The 9,731-nt window shown below is 33.9% G+C and overlaps 1 long non-coding RNA gene across 4 annotated transcripts; it reads left to right on the top strand.

Annotated features, from left to right (window-relative positions):
• The first annotated feature begins 1,423 nt into the window (after window positions 1–1,423).
• LOC148385064 (uncharacterized) lies at window positions 1,424–9,726 on the top strand. Of its 4 annotated transcripts, none has more exons than XR_015863472.1 (6): window positions 1,424–1,736; window positions 1,955–2,058; window positions 2,136–2,225; window positions 2,317–2,645; window positions 2,721–2,775; window positions 9,353–9,726. It is a non-coding gene; the product is annotated as an uncharacterized LOC148385064 (long non-coding RNA). The 4 variants fall into 4 exon arrangements; XR_015863469.1 differs by having other exon boundaries at window positions 1,426–1,736; window positions 2,129–2,225; XR_015863471.1 differs by lacking the exon at window positions 2,136–2,225 and having other exon boundaries at window positions 1,426–1,736.
• The last annotated feature ends 5 nt before the right edge of the window (window positions 9,727–9,731 follow it).

Below are 9,731 nucleotides of genomic sequence, written 5' to 3'. Positions count from 1 at the left end.
CTCCTCCATCATAGTACATTTCCAAGCTATGTAAAAATGAAAAAATATTGCCATTTACTGCCATATTGCAGGTGCGGGAAAAGTTTTTGGTCACTTTCACGTTCCGCAGGAGCTAAAAGTTTTCCCGCAGGTGCACTTAACGAGGGAATCACACGGACACTCCATTAGGTACACCGCCCTTTTCAAGTGTACCTAATAACAGGCCACTTTATGAGGGAAATATCATGGGCAAAGGTCACAGGTGTCAAGCTCTAGTCCTCAGGGCCGCGTTCCAACATGTTTCCCAAGATTCCCTCGTTAAGTGCAGGTGCGTGAAAAGTCGTGTCATCGTGTTTGTCGTATCATTGAGTGTGTGTGTGTGTGTGTGTGTATCACTACTGCAGTGTAGTGTTGGCTCGTGAGTGAACGATGGGTTCAAAAGAACGAATGTTTTCAGTGAACGAGAGTGAACGAAAAGATCTAAAGATCTTTGTAGCCATGAGGGAAAAACTTGTTTGGACCCGTTTGAAAATCATTGATTTGATATGACTCAAGAATTGTCTCTGTGCAACGGTGTGGTGTTTCTTAGCAACTGACTTGAAAATGAGTCCACAGGAGCACTGCAACGGCGGCAGAATTTTTGCAAGAACAATTCATTTTAGGATGAACTCTCGATACAAATATTTTCATTTGATTGAAGGCAATGGCGTTAACCACTCGACCAGAGCTCTTGCTGTGCTTAGGGTTAGGGTTTGTGTTAGGCTTGCTCTCGCTTTTGCTGTGCTTAGGGTTAGGCTTGCTTATGCAACCAAATCACCTCAGTTGTTTATCACTTCCTCTGATATTTTTGAACTTACCGTAATTTTCGAACTGTAAGTCGCACCGGAGTATAAGTGAGCAGCAGGGGGGGGCCCCATTTCAACCCCTTAAACTGAGTGCCAAGCAGGGAAGAAATGGGTACCATTGTTATAGTCACTGGTATGACTCGGCAGGGGTTTGAACCCACCACCTCCCAGTCTCAGGGCGGACACTCTCCTCTTAGGCCACTGAGCTGGTAAACACTTGTGTCGTAGTATAACACTTATAGTCGTTTTTAAATAACGTGTATACCTATATACGCCTAAATATTGTCATCCAATATATCTACTGCAATTTCACATTAGATTGCTGGTTTGAAATTTGCTTTTGATATTATTATTTTTAATAAACATTTATGTTAAAACGTGTCTGGCGTCTTATTCCTTGTTTTTATATTCGCCAATTAAAACATAAAAATCAGACATTTTATATGACAATATGTGTAGGTACACTACACGAGGTTAAACAAAAAAGAATAAATAAATAAAGGGTTAATTGCACAACAAAAGCACGTTTACAAATATACAATACAAATATACTCGATACAAATATTTTCATTTGATTGAAGGCAATGGCATTAACCACTCGACCAGAGCCTGCTCGGGAACCAAAGGAGATTTGGTCATATTGATAGGGTATCCTCCATCCAAACATGTTCGGTGTTGAAAGTTTCAACGGATAGTCCGAAGCAAGCCTTTCCACAGTAGTCACCATGACAGGCGACCACCTGGTGGCGTCAGTGTGCCGAGCGCCGTTGGACGATCAGGAGAAGAAGATTTGAATCGACGGATGTGACGTCAGGGCTTTAGGTCAATTGAAGACAGGTGTGCTCGCTCAAGGGGAGTTATCATATGCAGGTGCCACCGAGCGCGGGCCGGCGGCGGCGGACGGTTTCTCAGGTAAGCGAGCATGCTAGCAAATGTTTGTCGTCTTTGTCGTTTAAAAAAAAAATCCTCTTTTAATATTCATGATTTCCTTATTTCTTAAAACTGACCAAATTTAAACGGATGTCTTCCTTTAGTCCAGCTCGTTCCAGCGGCATTGGTCTTGTGTATGTATGATTTTGTGTGTGTTTTTAAATAACGTTTTCATACTTTATTTTATTGTATGTAAATAGCTGTTAGTCACGTGACCCAATGTGGAGGTACTTGTGGGCGGGGCCTGCTAAAAGACCAACTACGGAAGCTCCCCAAGTACTGATGTGCATTCCAGTTCTTTTAGGTGAACTGAATCTTTAGAATCTCTTTGAACGAATCGTTCACTCACGAGCCAACACTATTTGGGTTTTCAGTCTTGAGGTGAGCGTTGGTTGCCCTTCTGTCACTGTCATGGACACGAGTCTTTGGTCAAGTGGTAAACGTCATTGCCTCTAACACGATGGAACCATGGTTCGGGACCCGACCTTACCCACGAGCTGTACTTTGTCGATTTTCACTCACTTCTGCATAAAGTTTGTGACTTTTTTTTTTTTTTTTGAAGGCAGGTTTCAGTCTTGCCTGTCGGAGAGGTGGGCGTGGTCAAGCCAATTTCAGTTGCGCTGTGATTGGTCAGACTGAATTTGGGCAGAGGTAGGAGGCGGGCAAAGTGGCACTTAGGTTTTTGAAGGCAGTTTTAAGTCTTGAGGTGAGCGACAGGTACAACCGCCCGCGTGTGAAGTGGCCTGTCACGTGGTACGCTCGTGTGCAAAGCGCCATTGGACGAGCTGGCGAGGAAGATTTGAATTGACGGATGTGACGTCAAGTCTTCGGGTGAATTGGGGAAGTTGTCAAATACCGGTGCAATCACCCGCGCAGCGGGCGGTTTCTCAGGTAAGCTAACATGCTAGGAAATGTTTGTCGTTCATTGGCGTTTCTCACGACGGACGCCTTGTTTGTTTGTTGCAGGATTCAAGGCGAGTTATCAAATGCAGGCGCCACCGACCGTGTGGCGGTTTCTCGGGTAAGCTATCAAATGTTTGTCGTTCATTGCCGTTTCTCACGACGGACGCCTTGTTTGTTTGATGCGAACAAATATCTTGAAAATCTTTTCACACTCGTCCCGGCCACCGCGACTGTCGTTTTGCCGCTACAGTATTTCAAATCTCTTTGGCGTTGCGTTTCGTCAAATTAACAATGTTGCATTACATATAGTGTGCTATTTCCGTGTTATGCAAACTGATGAATGTGACAAATTTGTTACGTCATGTTCAAATCTATTCCAAGATGGCGCCCGCCCGCCCGCCTTCCGTTATGCAACAAACATTTGCGAGCGTGATTTTCTCCCGTTTAGTCGACTGCTCGATTCATGCCGACATTTTTGAGTGAGTTGATGGATGATAAAATTAAATTATTATAATTCGGATACTTTTGTAATTATTATAACTCATTACAATATACTGATAATTGTATACATATTTTAAATATAAAACTGGAGTTGGTATGTGTAATTGTTGCAAAAATATCATGCCATTGCCACTCTACTCAATGTCTATAATTGTAACTCCCAGATGCAGAGCATATAGTATGGTATGATATTGTATGGTATTGTATTGTATGTATTGTATTGTATGCATTGTGTGTATGGTAGCGTATGGCAGGGTATTGTATGTGTTCTATGTCAATCCATCCATCCACCCATCCGTCCGTCCGTCCGCCCGTCCGTCCACCCGTCCATCCATCCACCCACCCGTCCATCCATCCACCCACCCGTCCATCCATCCACCCACCCGTCCATCCATCCACCCACCCGTCCATCCATCCACCCAACCCATCCAGCCACCCACCCAACCCATCCACCCATCCATCCACCCGTCCATCCAACCCATCCACCCACCCACCCGGCCGACCCACCCATCCATCCATCCACCCAGCCACCCATCCATCCAGCCACCCAGCCATCCACCGCTTATCCGGACGTCGGATTGCGGCGGCAGCAGCTTTAGGAGGGACTCCCAGACTTTCCTCTCTCCAGCCACTTCATCCAGCTCAACCCAGGAAATCCCAAGATTTGTATGTATTGTTTGTTTTGTTGTGTTTTTTGTTTTGTTGTTTTTGGTTTTGTTTTTTGTTTTTTTTGTTTTGTTTTTTGTTTTGTATGTATTGTATTGTATGTATTGTATTGTATGTATTGTATTGTATGTATTGTATGTATTGTTTTTTTTATTTGTTTTTTTTGGGTTTTTTTTGGTTTTTGTTTTTTTTGTTTTGTATGTATTGTATGTATTGTATTGTATGTATTGTATGTATTTTTTTTTGTTTTTTGTTTTGTTTTTGTTTTTTTTGTATTGTATGTATTGTATGTATGTATTGTTTTGTATTGTTTTTTGTTTTGTTTTTTGTTTTTTGTTTTGTATGTATTGTATTGTATTGTATGTATTGTATGTATTGTATTGTATGTATTGTATGTATTGTATTGTATGTATTTTTTTTATTTTTTTTGTTTTTTGTTTTGTTTTTTGTTTTGTATGCACTGTATGTATTGTATTGTATTGTATGTATTGTTTTGTTTTTTGTTTTCTTTTTTTTTTGTATTGTATTGTATTGTATGTATTGTATTGTATTGTATGTATTGTATGTATTGTATGTATTGTATTATATGTATTGTATGTATTGTATGTATTGTATTGTATGTATTGTTTTTTGGTTTGTGTTTTTGTTTTTTTTGTTTTGTATGTATTGTATTGTATTGTATGTATTGTATGTATTTTTTTTTTTTTTTTTTTGTTTTGTTTTTTGTTTTTTTTGGATTGTATGTATTGTATTGTATGTATTGTTTTTTTGTTTTTTTTTGTTTTTTTTGTTTTTTTTGTTTTGTATTGTATTGTGTGTATTGTATTGTATTGTATGTATTGGGGTTTTTTTGTTTTTGTTTTTTTTGTTTTTTTTGCATTGTATGTATTGTATTGTATGTATTGTATTGTATGTATTGTATTGTATGTATTGTATTGTATGTATTGTATTGTATGTATTGTATTGTATGTATTGTATGTATTGTATTGTATGTATTGTATTGTATGTATTGTATGTATTGTATTGTATGTATTGTTTTTTTTGTTTGTTTTTTTTGTTTTGTTTTGTTTTTTGTTTTGTATGTATTGTGTGTATTGTATTGTATGTATTGTTTTGTTTTGTTTTTCGTTTTGTGTTTTTTGTTTTGTTTTCTTTTTTGTTTTGTTTTTTGTTTTTTTGTATTGTATGTATTGTATGTATGTATGTATTGTATTGTATGTATGTATTGTTTGTATTGTATGTATTGTTTTTTTTTTTTCTTTTTTTTTTTGTATTGTATGTATTGTATTGTATGTATTGTATGTATTGTATTGTATGTTTGTATTGTATTGTATTGTATTGTATTGTATGTATTGTATTGTATTGTATGCATTGTTTTTTTGTTGTTTTTTTGGTTGTGTTTTTGTTTTTTTTTGTTTTGTATTGTATTGTATGTATTTTTTTGTTTTGTTTTTTGTTTTTTTTTGTATTGTATGTATTTTATTGTATGTATTGTTTTTTTGTTTTTTTTGTTTTTTGTTTTGTATGTATTGTATTGTGTGTATTGTATGTATTGGGGTTTTTTTTGTTTTGTTTTTTTTGTTTTTTTTGCATTGTATGTATTGTATGTATGTATTGTATTGTATGTATTGCATGTATTGTATTGTATTGTATGTATTGTATGTATTGTATTGTATGTATTGTTTTTTTTTGTTTGTTTTGTTTTTGTTTTGTTTTTTGTTTCGTATGTATTGTGTGTATTGTATTGTATGTATTGTTTTGTTTTCTTTTTTGCCACCCATCCATCCAGCCACCCATCCAGGCAGCCACCCATCCAGCCAGCCAGCCATCCATCCGTCCATCCAACCCATCCACCCACCCAACCCATCCATCCACCCAACCCATCCACCCAACCCATCCACCCATCCATCCACCCATCCAACCCAACCCATCCAAAACCCATCCACCCACCCATCCTCCTATCCATCCACCCATCCATCCACCCATCCATCCACCCATCCATCCAGCCACCCATCCAGCCAGCCACCCAGCCATCCACCGCTTATCCGGACGTCGGATTGCGGCGGCAGCAGCTTTAGGAGGGACTCCCAGACTTTCCTCTCTCCAGCCACTTCATCCAGCTCAACCCAGGAAATCCCAAGATTTGTATGTATTGTTTTTTGTTATGTTGTTTTTTGTTTTGTTGTTTTGTTTTGTTTTGTTTTTTTTGTTTTGTTTTTTGTTTTGTATGTATTGTATTGTATGTATTGTATGTATGTATTGTATGTATTGTATTGTATCTATTGTATTATATGTATTGTATGTATGTATTGTTTTTTTTGTTTTTTGTTTTTTTTGTTTTGTATGTATTGTATTGTATGTATTTTTTTTTTGTGGTTTTTTTGTATTGTATGTATGTATTGTTTTGTATTGTTTGTTTTGTTTTGTTTGTTGTTTTTTGTTTTGTATCTATTGTATTTATTGTATTGTATGTATCGTATTTTATCGTATTGTATTGTATGTATTGTATTGTATTGTATGTATTGTATTGTATTGTATGCATTGTATTGTATGCATTGTATTGTATGTATTGTATTGTATTGTATGCATTGTATTGTATGCATTGTATTGTATGCATTGTATTGTATGCATTGTATTGTATTGTAGGTATTATTATTATTACTTTTTTTGTTTGTTTTGTTTTTTGTTTTGTATGTACTGTATGTATTGTATTGTGTGTATTGTATTGTATGTATTGTTTTTTGTTTTGTTTTTTTGTTTTGTTTTCTTTCTTTTTTTTTGTTTTTTGTTTTTTTTGTATTGTATGTATGTATTGTATTGTATGTATTGTATGTATTGTATTGTATGTATTGTATTGTATTGTATGTATTGTTTTTTTTGGGGTTTTTTTTGTTTTGTATGTATTGTATGTATTGTGTGTATTGTATGTATTGTTTTGTTTTGTTTTTTGTTTTGTTTTTTTTGTTTTGTTTTCTTTTTTGTTTTGTTTTTTTGTATTGTATGTATTGTATGTATGTATTGTATGTATTGTATTGTATGTATGTATGTATTGTATTGTTTGTATTGTATTGTTTGTATGTATTGTTTGTATGTATTGTTTGTATTGTATGTATTGTTTGTATTGTATGTATGTACAAACAGTATGTATTGTTTGTATTGTATGTATTGTATTGTATTGTATGTATTGTATTGTATGGTATTGTATGGTATTGTTTGTATTGTATGTATTGTATTGTATTGTATTGTATGCATTGTATTGTATGCATTGTATGCATTGTATTGTATTGTAGGTATTATTATTATTTTTTTTTGTTTGTTTGTTTGTTTTGTTTTTTGGTTTGTATGTACTGTATGTATTGTATTGTGTGTATTGTATTGTATGTATTGTTTTTTTTTTTTGTTTTCTTTTTTTTTGTTTTTTGTTTTTTTTGTATTGTATGTATTGTATGTATTGTATTGTATGTATTGTATTGTATTGTATGTATTGTATTGTATGTATTGTATTGTATGTATTGTTTGTATGTATTGTATGTATTGTATTGTATGTATTGTATTGTATGTATTGTATTGTATGTATTGTATTGTATTGTATGTAATTTTTTTTGTTTGTTTGTTTGTTTTGTATGTATTGTGTGTATTGTATTGTATGTATTTTGTTTTTTTTGTTTTGTTTTTTTTGTTTTGTTTTCTTTTTTGTTTGGTTTTTTTGTATTGTATGTATTGTATGTATTGTATTGTATGTATTGTATTGTTTGTATTGTTTGTATTGTATTGTATTGTTTGTATTGTATTGTTTGTATTGTATTTGTATGTATTGTTTGTATGTATTGTATGTATTGTATGTATTGTTTGTATTGTTTGTATTGTTTGTATGTATTGTTTGTATGTATTGTTTGTATGTATTGTATTGTATTGTATGTATTGTATTGTATGGTATTGTATGGTATGGTATGGTATGGTATGGTATGGTATTGTATTTTATGGTATGGTATTGTATTGTATGGTATTGTATTGTATTTGTATTGTATTGTTTGTATGTATTGTTTGTATGTATTGTTTGTATGTATTGTTTGTATGTATTGTTTGTATGTATTGTTTGTATGTATTGTTTGTATGTATTGTTCGTATGTATTGTTTGTATGTATTGTATGTATTGTATTGTTTGTATGTATTGTTTGTCTTGTATTGTATGTATTGTTTGTATGTATTGTTTGTATTGATTTTATTGTATTGTATGTATTGTTTGTATTCTATTGTATGTATTGTATGTATTGTATTGTTTGTTTTGTTTTTGGTTTTTTGTTTTGTATGTATTGTATTGTATGTATTGTATTGTATTGTATGTATTTTGTTTTTTTTGTTTTTTTTTGTTTTTTGTTTTGTATGTATTGTATGTATTGTATGTATTGTTTTTTTTTTTGTTTTTTTCTTTTGTTTTTTCTTTTTTGTTTTGTATGTATTGTATGTATTGTATTGTATGTATTGTTTGTTTTTTTGTATTGTTTGTTTTTCTTTTTTTTTACGTTTTGTTTTGTTTTTTGTTTTGTTTTTTTGTTTTGTATGTATTGTATTGTATGTATTGTATTGTATGTATTGTATTGTTTGTTTTGTTTTTTGTTTTGTATGTATTGTATGTATTGTATGTGTTGTTTGTATTGTTTGTTTTTTGTTTTGTTTTTTTTGTTTTTTGTTTTGTTTTTCTTTTTTTTGTTTTTGTTTTGTATGTATTGTATGTATTGTATTGTATGTGTTGTATGTATTGTATTGTTTGTTTTGTATTGTTTGTTTTGTATTGTTTTTGTATTGTTTGTTTCGTATTGTTTGTTTTTCTTTTTTTTTTATGTTTTGTTTTGCGTCATTTTGCAATATTGTTGTTTTACTGTTGTTTTTTTAATCATGAAATGAACTGTTTGTACTGTAATTGTGTGTGTGTACCACTGAACTGCAATTAAACTGTGAACTGAATTCAAGTGGTCCATTTTAAACATTGGCATTGGCAGTCTATCGTGCATACAAACTGGAATCATTTGAGACATTCTCAATGACAAGACAATTGTAAAGTTAGGCTGAAACAAAATTGACTTAAATATGCAGTGTCAGGCTTTTTATTTTTATTTTTTTAACTACACAAAGAAAAGCTGCATGCATTCTAAATTGTTGACAAAAGCCAAGTAGCCAGACACCCATAGATGCAAACGACAAGTGTACAAACGGTCTCTGTTGCGATCAGTAAGTTATCTTTGGCAACCCTGCTTTAAAATGGCCACCGAACGCAGAATCCTGCAGAATGTTGGTACATTTTTCTGTAAGAGTAAAAGCTGTTATTTGAATCTAGTCAGAGCCATTTTTTGTTTTGAATCGTCATGCATCATGTGGGCATTCTTGTGAATAAAATCAACAGTGGTGTGTTTGCTTCCTGTTGGTGGTCTTGTAAATAAAGTCAACTTTGGTGTCAGTCATCATTCGCGATGTGCCTCAATTGATGGTCCAGCTCTTGAATGTGAAACTTCTTGCATGTTTTGTTGCAGGGCTTGGCGTCCCCATTGGCTGGCTGACTACAAAGAAGGCTGCTGCTGTCCAGTCCAGGTTGCTGCTATAGTCAATTGAATATATAAACACAGCGTGTAACTTCCAGGACCTTAGCTTTCAATTCAAAGCAGTTGCGTAACTACACCGCCAGCCTCGGTACATGTACTGTGTGGTACCACCCAGTTCAGAGTGAAGTAAAGGCCAGAGTGTTCTTATTCATACAGGCATCCTTATGAAATTGATGAATAGATGAATTCCAAGTGCTGCCACCGAGTAGCAGCGTATTTGCCTCAACCTGTCTGATGCTGGGTCAATGCGATGCACCTTTCGTTGTTTTGCCCAAAACAACCTAAGAAATAAAGTACTGCCGTTATCTCG

This window comes from Syngnathus floridae, chromosome 16 (assembly GCF_059516105.1).
Source record: "Syngnathus floridae isolate MCC-2025c chromosome 16, RoL_Sflo_1.0, whole genome shotgun sequence".
In the NCBI taxonomy this organism is placed as follows: Eukaryota; Metazoa; Chordata; class Actinopteri; order Syngnathiformes; family Syngnathidae; genus Syngnathus; species Syngnathus floridae.
Note: the sequence above shows the minus strand (reverse complement) of the source record. Positions and strands in the feature narration are given on the sequence as shown.